Source organism: Macrosteles quadrilineatus, unplaced genomic scaffold (assembly GCF_028750875.1).
Source record: "Macrosteles quadrilineatus isolate MER2022 unplaced genomic scaffold, UCM_ALF_1.0 Scaffold_3__2_contigs__length_128488019, whole genome shotgun sequence".
NCBI lineage: Eukaryota > Metazoa > Arthropoda > Insecta > Hemiptera > Cicadellidae > Macrosteles > Macrosteles quadrilineatus.
In genome coordinates this window covers 94,379,626-94,396,612 of record NW_026542596.1, presented here as the reverse complement: position 1 = coordinate 94,396,612, position 16,987 = coordinate 94,379,626, and the positions used below count along the sequence as shown (strand labels likewise).

Here is a 16,987-nt window from a genome sequence, read left to right as displayed (position 1 = left end):
TTCGCACGTTCGCCTATCCCATATAACGTCCAGTTCATCCTCGTATTGGGATTCGCAGTACGGATAAAAGCCATTTGTTACTTTGGAGTTGGTTTTGTGAGAGGGGTTTTGGATTGTGGTGTTTGTGCCAAAAGTGGCAAATTATGATTTGGTTGGGGTTATAACCATACTGATTTGGCACTGTTTATGTCACTACTAGTTTGATATTGAGTTTGATTTTTTGTAAAATATCTCGCTTTTAAATGCAGTTAGGACGCAGGTTTGCATTTAGATTCATTTGACATTGTGTGACAACTTTTTTTTCTGAAAAGTTTTTCTAAAAATTTACCGATCAGATTTACCGGTCCTATGTTTTCAAAATTTTAAGGCTTTCATCGTCCGTTGGGATATAGTGTTTTGGTTAGCAATATGACTGTCGTGCTCGCCTTCAAATCTGAATGTTGGTTAATTCCAATCTGATTTTATACTGATTCCAGGTGTAATTTTCTTTAGGCTATCAAATAATTTATGCTGTTTTACAAAACGACGTTGTTGCAAGTCCAGAGTTTGGACCAACCCCATACGAGAGCCGTAAACATATCTATGTCCCAAAATGAAAATACACCAATTTCAACCATTACGATTAGCTACACTCTCCTACTGTATTTTAAATTGGGGAAATTTTAAAGACTACCGTGTTTTGTACTTTCTACACTTTTGGGTTTATGCACTTTTAATTTAAGATAATTCAAATTAAGAGATAATTCCCCCATCACAATCACCGGTGATGGTTGTGTCTAATCACCTCTGTTTTACCGTCAGTCTATGACGCCACTTTCACTTTCTCTACTTTCTCCTCGTCTTCCGCACGTTTCTCTCGCCCCCAACACCGCTCGCCGCTCGTCGATCGTCAAGCGGATTCGCTCCGCCGTCAACGACTGTTACCGCGTAACGGTAGGCGTAAAATTAAATTACGAAACGAGAAACTACTTATGGTATTGTATTTGGTTCTTCGTTAAATAGTCCGTTATAATACTAAGCAGTTGAGAACAGTGTTCTCCCGTGAGCTTGAACTTGCTTCTCTACATTTTCATGGGTTTTAAATAAATGATGCGTGTCATATGAGTTCTAAAAGGTTATTAGTTGAAATAGTAGTTTTCAACACTAAGAGCGAAAAAAAGTTCTATTTGGTACGCTTACTAAAAAGACACTTTCGCTCCGTGTGATGATCAACTATTTTCATCACACTGTAGAAATAGCCTTATAATATTTACAAAATTAGATCACATGTTATACAAAGTCCTCGACAATGTTTACAAACAGAACTTAAAACATCGCGTGATTAGCAGTGTTTCTCATAATGTGGACTGCTTTATATCATACTACACAGAAACGGGTACTTTTCCATCAGTATTGATATGCTGGAAAATTGCCCTTTAACGTGCCTTAACACGGAAATTTATTGTTATGTACTTGTTGTAAAAGTTACATAAAAGCCCTTCCTTAAAAATGGGGAACACGTTTATTTACCGCCACAGCCTGTTTAAGTTTTATTGTTTATATGTATGTAAATAGTAGTGTTTATTCTTAAATGTATATAACTATCCGACATTGTCGGTCAACGACGCAGTATCAAGTAAGTAAGTAAGTGTAACGTTGCAACTTTGTTAATGTCAGGCAAAGTATTGTTTGTGTAGCGAAAGTAATGTTTATGTAGCGAAAGTAATCTTTATGTCAGGAAAATGCGCTGACCACTCTTTGTTTTTGGTATATGGAAATAGACGATTTTAGAAGATCTTAGCTGTATGGAAATGGGCTATTTTCGAATACTGTACAGAGTGATTTTAAGTAAAAGAGAGTTTAGGTTGTGGAATAATGAAAATCCAGTAAATCGAGTCACCACACTGCAACGATCGCATCATGTTTTGTGATCGTTGGTACGTTATTGAAAAACCTCATGTATCCACGCTACAGTATAAAGTATATAGGTGTTATTTCATTAATATTTTTTTATGTATACTTTCTGTGTTTTGTCGAGTTGATGCACCGTATTTTGACAAGACGGTTTGATAAGATAACCTCAACGATTATCAGGGTTTGGTGGAGAATGTTTCCCCCAAAATGTATGTTTGAAATTTTTTCCAGCTCTATTTTAAAATCAGAGAATCCCATTTTATGTCTTAAATTCATTGTGAAACATGATTTGTTAGTGATTCAGTATACGGTTATGAACAACATTCGTGGATTACAAGTACAAAAAGTAAATTAATATGCCTAGTAATAAACTTATGTTGTAGCATAGTAAATAGTACCAGCCAAGCTGTTGCAGTACCTTGTAGCTATGTTGGCGTGTATACCAGCACACAGCATGTCTGTCTGTCTGTCCGCCGTCATCAGCGTCACTTGCAAGAACATTGACCCTTGCACTACATTCATCGCGGAACTAAAATAATCACACTCGTCTCCACTCAACACTCTACTGTTGATTTGTTTTAAGTATTGTAAAGTTAAGAATACCTAAGTTAAGTTAAGTAGTTAAGTTTTTGTACCTTATAGAATCGGGATTTGAAATTTAACTTTTTTTAAACGTTTTTATTAGCTCGCTTTCTTGTCCGGTACAAATTTTGCAATCAATCTTATACTAACTTCCCGATGAGCTAGAGACTTGAAACTTGAAACATAGCTCACAAATGGAAGACAATGCAATATTATATCATTTAATTTTCATATTTTCCTTGGGCTACGCCCCACGGGCTTGTTTTTATTAACTCGCTTTCTTGAAAATTGTGATACTTCCCGATGAGCTAGAGACTTGAAACTTGAAACATAGCTTACAAATGGATAACAATGTAAAATTATATCATTTAATTTTCATATTTCCCTTGGGCTACGCCCCATGAGCTTGTTTTTTTATTAGCTCACTTTCCTACAAATTTTGATATCAATTTTAAACGAAGTTCCCGATGAGCTAGAGACTTGAAATTTGAAACATAGCTCACAAGTGGATGACAATGCAATATTATAGCATTTAATTTTCATATTTCCCTTAGGCTACGCCCCACTGGCTTCCAAATTTTTCATGTTTACATTTTGCAGGATTGTAAATATATCAATTAATTAAAGTCAGCTGTAAATACTTAAATTTGACAGTTCAAAAATCAGAGGTTAAGAGGTACAGGTTCTGCTCCCAAGAAATTCTTTATACAAACAAACATTTCAAAATAAAGATAAACAATCTGATTGCAAATATAAAGGTGTTTGTTAATAATGTCATAGATTTAACATCCACACACGTTAAATACTAAAAAGTAAAAAATAATTTATAAATAAAAAACTGTTTTAAAACAAAACGTTTTTAAATGCACTAAAAAGTAGAAAATAATTTATAAATATGTGGAGAGTATAAATACTTGTAAGATTTAAAACGAAAAACGTGGGATGCATGCAATTGATAATAATGCATTAGTTCAATAGGTGAAGGTAATTGTAAATCATCTATTGCATGCACCCCACGTTTTTCGTTTTAAATCTTACAAGTATTTATACTCTCCACATATTTATAAATTATTTTCTACTTTTTAGTGCATTTAAAAACGTTTTGTTTTAAAAAAGTTTTTTATTTATAAATTATTTTTCGAAAAGAGTTTGCAAAAACTTCTTAAATATTTTTTTGTTTTATAATCTTTTACGAGAGGGAATTCGACTTAACATATTTTTCTCCAAGGTATCATGTCTTTGCATCTTTAAGTTATTTTTATGTGGATTATAATAATCGTGTACAGATAACGCGAAATATACAATATATATTATAACTTTTTTTAATTATTGCCTATTTTTAAATAAGCTATGCCATTGGAATGAGGAATGACTATGTAGACTACATTTTTATATAGTATTTAAAAATCAGTAATTGAGATGAGGACGTGTGTTTACATTACTACACTAGGTGCGTATTTTAACCCTAATAATATGAGTGAGGGATGAGTGTGGAATGGTGTGAGAAAATCTGTGCAGCTTTGTTACTGACCAAGATCAGCTGTTTTATTAACCTGGAACATCCATTTAAAGCACAATACTCAGGAACAGCTGGGTCCAGTTTCGAACCACCAAAAACTTGATTTTTCTCAGGGTTGAACCGGTGACCTTTGGATTGTTAGGCGAGCACTATAACCACTCAGCTACCCAGCCAATCTTGAGTACTTTTTAGTACCAGGTATATGCAGTACATGCGTAAACTATCTGTTAAAATTAAACAGAGACAAATCTTACTTTACCAACATTCGACTTATTCCACTTCAATTAGTTTTTAAGGTGCAGTAAACCAAACCAATATTTGTTGCGAATTCATCAAATTTGTCTTCAAAGAGTATCTCTCGCGATGTTGGATTGGACTGGACTAGAGTGACTCTAAAGATGTGTTGCGAAACCTACCAACCGCCAACGAGGTCGCGATGCCGTTGTAGCATTGACCTTAATACAGCACTGGCCACATCGCTACATTACTGCATCTCTACATCGCTATACAACACTGTATGGCTACAATACATCGCCAGACACACCAACCGCCAACGAGGTCGCGATGCCGTTGTAGCATTGACCTTAATACAGCACTGGCCACATCGCTACATTACTGCATCTCTACATCGCTATACAACACTGTATGGCTACAATACATCGCCAGACACACCAACCGCCAACGAGGTCGCGATGCCGTTGTAGCATTGACCTTAATACAGCACTGGCCACATCGCTACATTACTGCATCTCTACATCGCTATACAACACTGTATGGCTACAATACATCGCCAGACACACCAACCGCCAACGAGGTCGCGATGCCGTTGTAGCATTGACCTTAATACAGCACTGGCCACATCGCTACATTACTACATCTCTACATCGCTATACAACACTGTATGGCTACAATACATCGCCAGACACACCAACCACCAACGAGGTCGCGATGCCGTTGTAGCATTGACCTTAATACAGCACTGGCCACATCGCTACATTACTGCATCTCTACATCGCTATACAACACTGTATGGCTACAATACATCGCCAGACACACCAACCGCCAACGAGGTCGCGATGCCGTTGTAGCATTGACCTTAATACAGCACTGGCCACATCGCTACATTACTGCATCTCTACATCGCTATACAACACTGTATGGCTACAATACATCGCCAGACACACCAACCGCCAACGAGGTCGCGATGCCGTTGTAGCATTGACCTTAATACAGCACTGGCCACATCGCTACATTACTACATCCCTACATCGCTATACAACACTGCATAGCTACAATACATCGCCAGACACACCAACCACCAACGAGGTCGCGATGCCGTTGTAGCATTGTCCTTAATACAGCACTGGCCACATCGCTACATTACTGCATCTCTACATCGCTATACAACACTGTATGGCTACAATACATCGCCAGACACACCAACCGCCAACGAGGTCGCGATGCCGTTGTAGCATTGACCTTAATACAGCACTGGCCACATCGCTACATTACTGCATCTCTACATCGCTATACAACACTGTATGGCTACAATACATCGCCAGACACACCAACCGCCAACGAGGTCGCGATGCCGTTGTAGCATTGTCCTTAATACAGCACTGGCCACATCGCTACATTACTACATCTCTACATCGCTATACAACACTGCATAGCTACAATACATCGCCAGACACACCAACCACCAACGAGGTCGCGATGCCGTTGTAGCATTGTCCTTAATACAGCACTGGCCACATCGCTACATTACTACATCTCTACATCGCTATACAACACTGCATAGCTACAATACATCGCCAGACACACCAACCACCAACGAGGTCGCGATGCCGTTGTAGCATTGACCTTAATAGAGCACTGGCCACATCGCTACATTACTACATCTCTACATCGCTATACAACACTGCATAGCTACAATACATCGCCAGACACACCAACCGCCAACGAGGTCGCGATGCCGTTGTAGCATTGTCCTTAATACAGCACTGGCCACATCGCTACATTACTACATCTCTACATCGCTATACAACACTGCATAGCTACAATACATCGCCAGACACACCAACCACCAACGAGGTCGCGATGCCGTTGTAGCATTGACCTTAATACAGCACTGGCCACATCGCTACATTACTACATCTCTACATCGCTATACAACACTGTATAGCTACAATACATCGCCAGACACACCAACCACCAACGAGGTCGCGATGCCGTTGTAGCATTGACCTTAATACAGCACTGGCCACATCGCTACATTACTACATCTCTACATCGCTATACAACACTGCATAGCTACAATACATCGCCAGACACACCAACCGCCAACGAGGTCGCGATGCCGTTGTAGCATTGACCTTAATACAGCACTGGCCACATCGCTACATTACTACATCCCTACATCGCTATAACACTGCATAGCTACAATACATCGCCAGACACACCAACCGCCAACGAGGTACAGCACTGGCCACATCGCTACATTACTACATCCCTACATCGCTATACAACACTGTATAGCTACAATACATCGTAAAACATCCCCCCGTTTACGAAACACCTACTAACCCACCAACCATAAACGTAGCACCGGCCACATTGCACATTTTAATATATCTCTTTATCGTTAGCTAAATCATGTACGCCAGTTGCAACGATCACATCCCCCACCCAATAGCCAATTACTAAACGATAGTTTATCAAATTGAATATAAAATTAATTTTAATTGGATTGTTGTCAGTAATCACGCAGCTCTGTTTTACACGTCCCAAATAAGGTGGGATCAGTGTTGTGTAAAACTGTTGACCGACATAAAACAATACGTGCCTTCCGTCGCGGCGCGTGCGTGTGCGTGTGTGTGTGTTCGTCTCACGTGATCTCACAGCTCACAGCGGGTGTTTTGACCTGTTGAAATGGCGAGTGAAGAGTGAAGGGTAGCCCACCCTGCTATTTAGATTGTACAAGCGCAACAATTGATTTATTGTTTTTACCAAATAATGTAGGTAGGCCTATTATTTACCTTAGTTCAAAGCCAGTTTCTATTGATTCGTTACTATCCAGGTGCCTTGTTGCGATTGTTGCATTTTACTAACACATATTTTACATTGCAAAGTACAATGCACCCTGCTATCATTGGCTTTTGGGTCACAGCATCTTCTAAGTTGCTCAACATGATTTTGACTTGGTTTTAGGGTTAGTCAGTGTTTCCCAACCTTTTTCCGTTCAGGGCACATTAACTAGAACAAGTTTGGAGTCACGGCACACTCGTCTACAAAATATCGTTGGTTAAAATTACATTTAGTTAGTGCGCATAAAAAATAGTTTTTTCCAATTACATCTTATTCTGTATAACCTATTTTTTACTAGTAAATATATGTATGTATATAATATAAAGGTGGGTTTACAAAGGTAAAAAATATAAAACTCACATTTTTGTTATCCAACATATGTGCATTATTTAGTGTTTATTAAGTGAAAATCTTTAAATAATAATAAAACGTTGAGCTTGATTAAAATGTTGTATGAATTTACCAATAATGAGTGAGAAATATTAAATAAACCCTGGTTTCAGTTCTAGTGGGAAACTTGTGCTTGACGTTTGTTTGGGTACAGTTTCTTAACTGGGCTATGCTAATATTGATTGAAACTATTGATTCGATAAGTAAACCTTCATGCGATTTTTTCACTATCAGCAAGTTTGGTTGGTTAGGTTAGGTTATGATAGTTTAATTTAATAATAGATATATTTAAAAATATCGATTATTAATCAATATTTTCAATTTGATAGTTTCAATCGATATTAGCATAGCCCAGTTAAGAAACTGTACCAGTTTGTTTATGAAAAGTTTCTTTCTTGATCAAAAATTGTCTTAACTACTTAAAATTTCGCGGCACACCTACAGAGGCCTACTGGCACACCAGTGTGCCGCGGCACACTGGTTGGGAAACACTGGGTTAGATAGTGAGTTACCATATATTCTGCACCTCCATCACAGACTCCCACTTATCCGTACTCATCGGGACCGAAGCCAATCTGGACATTGGGTTTTCCGGATAAACCGACGTCCCCTAAAACTCGTTAAATTAGGGACGTCTGCACTCTATAAGCCAATAGTGTACGTGATCAATGGTATCAAATAATTCCTAGAAAAGTCGTTTGAGTAACGTCCACTTCCTGCCGATCTAGTTCAGTTGAACCGATGTGCCGATAAAATTTGCCCCGAGATGTCACATCTGACAAGTTTAGTCCGGTTAGGTGTCCGGATAAGAGATGGTCAGTCTACTGTATTGTGTGCTCAGTATCTTCGGAAACTACAGTAGTATGAAATTAAACAGAATAGATTTAAAAGATAACAGAATAGAAGAAAAATATTGATTGTTCTATTGGTACATAGTATATCAATATTGAATTATAGTTAACTGAGTGTTTTGGAATAATAATTAAGCTTTTGCTACAAATTTTGAAAAACTATCTGCTTGGTCAACAAATTATATTCGCCTTAAGTCACAAAGATGCTTTGGTGCGTTAGTGTTTTGGCGAGGCGATTACATAATTGAACTGTAGATTCAGACACTGATTTCCTTGTTTTGCTAAACATATTAGGTCTTTGGCTCCCATTTAGATAACAGATTTATCCCCATTATATAAATCCTTGGTGGTAACATTCACCTTGAGAGATGCATCACTTTGTGCGTGTATAGTGACGTAACAAACGATCGTATAGTTGAAAAGTGACGTAACATACGATCGCATAGTTGAAACAGTAGATTTAGAAAGGAAAGATCATGTCAAATATTTTCCGCTTCCATTTACTAAGGCCCATAACCTGGTCTTGTTACTATCTAACGTGGACCTGTTCGTAGAAAACATTATTAATCAATCGCCGAATGACAAATGGCATCTGGGTCTGGTAAAAATCACTCTTGGAATCGAACCAACGACCTTCAGATTTGAAGGAAAGCATTAAAACCTCTCGGCTATCCTGGAGGTCTGCATGGTGGCAAGGCTACAGCTTCAATATGTATACAATAGCAGGTGTCGTATGCTCAGTTTGAAATTTGTTTGATACTCGATCAAATTATTATGTTGGATTTAGTTTAAATTTTCATTGTGCAACTCATTGCTGTGTTTGTTCCAAAAGTTTAATTTTTTAGATGAAACAGTTCTACAGTTTTGGTTTTGATCCTTTAAAATTTGTTAAAAATCCATGAAGAACAGCCTCGATAAAGTTTAGCTGTAGCCATTTTTAATTCAAATTCGACATTTAGTTTTTGGCTCCAGTAATTATCGGTCAAAATAAAAAAGAATGAAAGTTTGACCATAGATTAAACACACTCCTCAGTCTGATTGAACATATGATTTACATTGTTCAATGTACAATATGGCCTAGGTCGATGACGGCGCGGCGAGTGTAAAAGGATGTCATGACCCGTTGTAACTTTGCTGTAACGCTGGTCTGGTAGGAATGCTGGTCGACGACATTCTACAACTGTCCACAGGCGACATTTTATTCCATCTCCTCGATTACGTGTTCAACACTGATAGAAAGCCGAGACTGAACCCGACACCTACAGCTGGACCACTTTCTATGTTTTTGTACTTGGAAGATTTTAACTGGTTGAAAAAAAAACAATAATTTTATGTAATGTAGCGCAGATGTTTGTCGTATGGCTGTTTGTACATTTTTGACGTGATTAGGTTTATTTTTAGTTCAGAGTTTACATCTTTGTATGAAATACGTTGTAGACCCAAAACTTGACAGACTTGGTTGATCTTTCCCGTAAAACTTCTGCAAGAACAAAACTACATGAACATCTGATTTCAAACACAACCATTGGAACTGGTTTGACTTGTTTATTTCGTTGATGCCCTTTCGAACTGTAGTCTATCATATCAACGAGTTTGTAGATGACAGAAGCACTAACCAAAGTGATATCTCATACTTTTGTAAAGGTGCGGTTGTCTTCAAATCTGAAGATCGCACGTTCAATCTCGAAGTTACACGACCAATTGCCATTTTGTGTTGTAAATAACTTTAATAACGTTAGTTATTGTTTCCTCACAAAGAAATTTTAATGATAAACATGCGGTTTATCATTAACCGTTTTAACTTTATTTTAAAATAAAATAAAGTTAAAGGTTCTGTCAATTTTGGATTTTTTTAAATTCAAGGCATGCCTGCTCGGTCAAAATAACAACTTGAGAATCTTATTGTGCATACTGTGATGTAAGTTGGACAGAGATGGCGAGAGATGATAAACAAAGCTGGTTGAGCTCTGGCGTGGAGCCAGATTAAACAGATTCAGTGTCGCCAACACAACACACCAGCGCTAACATCCTACTGCTTGGTACAGTTCTACCAACCCACCGACCTTTGTGGTAATCACACGTTACTTCATAATTGGAGGTATCCAAGTTCATATCGAAGTTAAACATTCGACAGTTGAGTTCGAATGACCAATTTTCGATTACTGTATCAAAAGAGTGTTCGCATACTTTCAGACAAGGGAATAAGTATTTTTCGCTACACTACTGTGAAATTATCTGTTTTCGTTATATGTCTAATTGATTTTAAAATAATTATTTGTACTGTAGTGTAGTGTAACGAAAGTTAGCGTTCAAAACACGAGTGAAAGTCTCTACAATCCCACAACCTTTTCTTGCACTTCTTTCTTTGAAACTTAAATACAGTACAGCGTTTATCTGTGATCATAATTAATGTTGTTATTATTAACCTTAAATTGATTCGTTGTGTGCATTAGCTCCCAAAATACTTTGTACTCAACCTTTGAGGAATCATCGTGAAGGGATAAATTTCGCGTTTACATAAGAATTTTATTCACAAAAACATTTTTGTCGTGCCATGAAGTAATCAAGTGCTATAGTACTAAGCATGTCTAATTTATTTTCTTTTGTTGCAGTTATTCGTGTTGGATATCACGCAGATATTTTTGGATTAAAGGTAAGAAAACAGCTAATCTAATCGCAATTACATTAGCCTTGCAGTAGGCCTATACAAGCACGATTTTAATTCATTCCGGTATGTTTTTCCCTTCGTGATGGCATTATTAATGTTATTCTTAGGTTGTCGGTTACTCATCATTAATTTATTTTAGTGATGAGTAACCGACAACCTAAGAATAACACGATTTTGATGTGGAACGTAACTTCGTAAATCGCAAGATGTACGGTTGACGTAGCCGATCGCAGCTCCAAGGTCAGCTATTGTTGTTGATTACAAGCCTTGTTATCATCCGTGGCAAGGTCAAAGTTGTTACATGTCAAGAGATACAACTAACAATTACAATGGAGTGACTTACAACAGGGGAGAGTATTATGTGATTAGATAGAATAGTATATAATCATTACAAGAGTGGAAAGTGAGTAATTGCATAATTATTTAAGACCATGTTTAAATTGTGAAATTTATCGAACACTTTTATGTATAGACCCACTTTCACTCACTACGCTGCAAAGACTAACTAGGTGGCGTTCGCAGAGGCATCCACAAAATTGAGCGGAGTCATCAAGGGTTTATATTATATTGTTTTGGTCATACTGCAGTAATACCAGTCGTTTTTAATGCATGCGTTGCGGGTCTAAAGTAGCAATTTTACTCTTTAGGAAGTAAAAAAGTTTTTATCCTCTATGGAGTAAAAATAGTTTTTATCCTCTATGGAGTAAAAATCAGCTGTTGTCAACTCAGTTGTAAATTTCTATTATAAACGATTGAATGTATCGAAATATGTATCGATTCGTGCTTCGAAATTATTTTAACCTACAGTCTACAGTCTCTTCCCAAAGCGTTTTAGCATTGCACACTCAACACTGCTCACCTTTACTACTTCCTCACCTCCCCCAACGTCGTGGACCTATTTACCTCTCTTCCCATAACATTTTAGGATTGCAGATATATTAATGTAATTGCCAAAGACAGTTCCCACACTCTGCACTGCAAGCCTTACCACTTCCTTCACCATTTCCTACGTCATAGACTTATTTCCTTCCCTTCTCATAGCATTTTCGAAATAAAGATACATCAATCTAACTGCCACAGACGGTTTTCACACTATGCTCATACTTTACTACTTTCTAAGCCTTTTTTTACATCGTGGACCTGTTTTCATCACTTTCCATAGCAATTTAGTATTTTAGATACGTTAATCTAATTGCCACAAACATTCCGCAATGCTAGCCTTTACTACTTCTTCCACCATTTTCTATGTCGTGGGGATGCTTCCATCCCTTCTCATAGCATTTCATCATTCCAGATACATTAATTTAACTGCTACAAACGGTTTCCAGTTCCCCCACTCCACACTCCACACTGCTCACCTTACTAATTCCTTCACCAATTCATACGTCTCCGAACTTTTCTCTCCCTTCCCATAGCATTTTATGATTGCAGATAACTTAATCTAATTATCATAAACAGTTCCTATACTCCAGACAGCTAGCCTTGACTACTTCCTTCATCACTTCCTACGTCGCGGAACCGTTATCCCCCCTTCCCATAGCATTTTATGATTGCAGATATCTTCATCTAATCGTCATAAACAGTTCCCACACTCCGGACTGCTCGCCTTTACTACTTCCTTCACCACTTCCTACGTGACGGACCTGTTTCCCTCCCTTCCCATAGCATCATAGGATTGCAGATACCTTAATCTAATCGTCATAAACAGTTCCCACACTCCGGACAGCTTGCCTTGACTACCTCCTTCACCACTTCCTACATCGTGGACCTGTTTTCCTCCCTTCCCATAGCATTTTATGATTGCAGATACCTTAATCTAATCGTCATAAACAGTTCCCACACTCCGAACTGCTCGCCTTTACTACTTCCTTCGCCACTTCCTACGCCACGGACCTTTTTCCCACCCTTTCCATAGCATTCTATGATTGCAGATACCTTAATCTAATCGTCATAAACAGTTCACACACTCCGGACAGCTCACCTTGACTACTTCCTTCATTACTTCCTACGTGACGGACATGTTTCCCTCCCTTCCCATAGCATCATAGGATTGCAAATACCTTAATATAATGAAAAGCAGTTCCAACACTCCGGACAGCTTGCCTTGACTACTTCCTTCATCACTTTCTACGTCGCGGACCCGTTTTCCTCCCTTCCCATAACATTTTATGATTGCAGATACCTTTATCTAATCGTCATAAACAGTTCCAACACTCCGGACAGCTCACCTTGACTACTTCCTTCATTACTTCCTACGTGACGGACATGTTTCCCTCCCTTCCCATAGCATCATAGGATTGCAAATACCTTAATATAATGAAAAGCAGTTCCCACACTCCGGACAGCTTGCCTTGACTACTTCCTTCATTACTTCCTACGTCGCGGACCTGTTTCTCTCCCTTTCCATAGCATTTTATGATTGCAGATATATTCATCTAATCGTCATAAACAGTTCCCATACTCCGGACTCCTCGTCTTTACTACTTCCTTCACCACTTCCTACGTGACGGACATGTTTCCCTCCCTTCCCGTAGCATAATAGCAATTACCTATATAATGCAAATACCTTAATATAATGGTCATAAGCAGTTCCCACACTCCGGGCAGCTTGCCTTGACTACTCCCTTCATCACTTCCTACGCCACGGACCTGTTTCTCTCCCTTTCCATAGCATTTTATGATTGCAGATATATTCATCTAATCGTCATAAACAGTTCCCATACTCCGGACTCCTCGCCTTTACTACTTTCTTCACCCAGGGCCGATTTACCGAATAGTAGGCACGTGCCTACGTGCCTAGGGCGCGAGGCAATTGGCTTTTTTTGGGGGCGCCAAAAATTTGGAAATTAAAAAAAAAAATTGTGGTAGTATTTGCATGCTATCGCGGTAAACTTCTGATAACCCCTCGCGGCCGTGTAGGCATCGTAATCGTCTCCCGCGTTTGCGGCAATATTCTTACTTTTTTCTGCAGTCAGGTCGTTTGGACATAAAATTGTCTTCCATGATCGAGGCAATATATGAACATATCCCACGATCGTGAGGAGATTATCATCGTCTACCGCAAATGAGGCAAAATTCTGATATTTTCCCGCGGTCGTGAGGACATTATCCTCGTCTTGCGCGATCCCGGTCAAATTCTGACCACCCCTCGCGGCCGTGGAAACATCTTATCGTCCCCCGCAGTGGTGTGGACATAGTAATGGCCTCCCGCAATTGTGGCAAAATGGTAATCATCTCCCGCGGACATATGGAGATAATCGTCTTCGGCGAATGAGGCAAAATTCTTATCTTTTCCTGCGGTCATTTGGACATTATTATCGTCTTGAGCGATCGCGGCATTATTGTATTCTGCGGTTCTGTAGACATCGTAATCGTTTCCCGCAGTTGTGAAGACATCGTTATCGTCTCCCGCGATTGCGGTAAAATGTTAATAATATCTTCCAGTCGTGTGGAGATCATCATCGTCTTCTACGATCGTGGCAAAATTCTTGCTGTTTCCCGTGGTCGTGTGGACATTATCATCGTCTTCCGTGATCGCGGCAATATTCTGATCATCCCTCGTGGCCGTGTAGAAATAGTTATTGTATCACCCGCGGTCCTGTAGATGTCGTACGTATCCCGCAGTCATGAATCCATGGCAATCGTCTCCCGCGATTGCGGCAAAATTTTAATCATGTCCTGCAGTTTTGTGGAGATCATCATCGTCTTCCGCGATCGCGGCAAAGTTCTTGCGGTTTCCCGCGGTCGTGTGGACATTATCATCATCTTCCGTGATTGTGGCAATATTCTGATCATCCGTTGCGGCTCTGTAGATACCATTATCGTCTTCTGCGATTGCGGAAATTCTGATCATCCCTCGCGGCCGTGTGTAGACATATTATCGTCTCCCGCGGTCACGGAAAGTCACTGTTTTCATGCGCGATCACGGAAAATTGAAAACTCCAGGTTGAAATACAAAATTCACGGTTCAAAAATCTATATCTATAAATAAAAAATATATTGCAAAGGGGCGCTACTATTAGATATGCCTAGGGCGCTGACAGGTTCAAAAACGGGCCTGTCTTCACCACTTCCTACGTGACGGACATGTTTCCCTCCCTTCCCATAGCATCATAGCAAATACATATATAATGCAAATACCTTAATATAATGGTCATAAGCAGTTCCCACACTCCGGGCAGCTTGCCTTGACTACTTCCTTCATCACTTCCTACGCCACGGACCTGTTTCTCTCCCTTTCCATAGCATTTTATGATTGCAGATACCTTAATATAATGGTCATAAGCAGTTCCCACACTCCAAACAGCTTTCCTTGACTACTTCCTTCATCACGTCCTACGTCGCGGACCCGTTTTCCTCCCTTCCCATAGCATTTTATGTTTGCAGATACCTCAATCTAATCTTCATAAACAGTTCCAACACTCCGGACTGCTCGCCTTTACTACTTCCTTCGCCACTTCTTACGCTACGGAACTGTTTCCCTCCCTTCCCATAGCATTTTATGATTGCAGATACCTTAATCTAATTGTCATAAACAGTTCCCACACTCCGGACAGCTTGCCTTGACTTCTTCCTTCATCACTTCCTACGTCGCGTACCCGTTTTCCTCCCTCCCCTTATAATTTTTGATATGCAGATACCTAAATCTAATCGTCATAAACAGTTTCCACACTCCAGACTGTTCACCTTTAGTACTTCCTTTAACACTTCCTACGGCGCGGACCTCAAGCTAGTGTCGTCATTTGATTATTTTATGATCCATACCACCGTTTATGTTCTAATATCTGTGGAATAATGCTATCAGCTATTTATTTATCTACTGCATTCAAAAGTCAACAGCTGATCATATGTCTTTGTTTATATGTCAAATACTGCTTCATAAGGATTACATTGAAACTTTGAGACCCAGTGGGGCGGATTCCTGAGAGTTATTTTTAACGCCATATAGATGTTGGCACTCACCGATATGGTCTTTATCACCATCCAAAATTTGAAAACGATTGATTCAGCCGTCTAGGAGGAGTTTGCGTATTACGAAATGCATAAAAGTCGACGTATAAGAGCTTCGCTCAATTATTTTCTTAATTAAAACAGACATAAGATATTTTTCTATTACAGTTAGGAACATTACAAAAGTCATATAACTTTTTAGGTTATGCTTTCAATGTAAAGTTAATTTTTACATTGGTTGTTGAAATTTGTAACAGTTAACAAAACAATAACACATCTATGTTTAGGTAGGCAAAAAAAAAAGATAGTTAACACTACTTTTGCATAGTAAAAATTCTCTTTCCGCAGTAAATGATGTATATTGTGGCGAAAAAGTTTTTATCTACCTAAATAAATAATAATTACATTTTTGTTTATTAAAAAAAACTATCATCGCCTTCTGGTCTACAGCATCTTTATGCGCTAACAAGCACAGTTTGGAGAAATTTAATCGTTATCAAACCGATGTTTTTGTAAAAACCTTCTGTAATCGTTGCACCAATTAGCTGGCTCACACGTGGATGCCAGTTAAATGGAATGGGAATGTAGGAGTGTAACATAATTTTGTGTTGCGTATACAACATTTAGCGATCGAGAATAGACAATTGAAAACCACTGGGGATTGAACATTGGCTGAAAGAATATTTCATCCACAAAAAAGTGGAGACACTTTTTTTATCCTTCACATTTTTAAATGCCTCCTATAGGTCAATTATATACTAACTCGCTATTAGGCAGTTAAGAAAATTGAGTTGAAAATTAATTAACGTATGTTTTTTGTATAAACATCCTCTAATCGTTGCCCCAATTAACACACACATAACTGACATTTTAATTGAATGTTCGATTTAAAATTGGAGTGTAAAATGTGCGTGGTTTTAAGCTTTTATTCAGTGACTAACGTTTGTGCCGTTTACAACTTAAATTAATCACAACACGAGATAGATTTTGTAACATAAGCTGGATAAATTTAATTAACACGAAAAAATTTTATAACATTTTGCCACC

At 38.7% G+C, this 16,987-nt stretch overlaps 1 protein-coding gene across 1 annotated transcript in view; it reads left to right on the top strand.

Annotated features, from left to right (window-relative positions):
- LOC128988569 (uncharacterized) overlaps positions 1–16,987 on the top strand; it is a 196,664-nt gene that overhangs the window by 16,308 nt on the left and 163,369 nt on the right. The window contains exon 2 of the mRNA XM_054409962.1: positions 10,935–10,975. The gene's annotated coding sequence lies outside the window, so the exon portion shown is untranslated. The remainder of the gene's footprint in view (positions 1–10,934; positions 10,976–16,987) is intronic.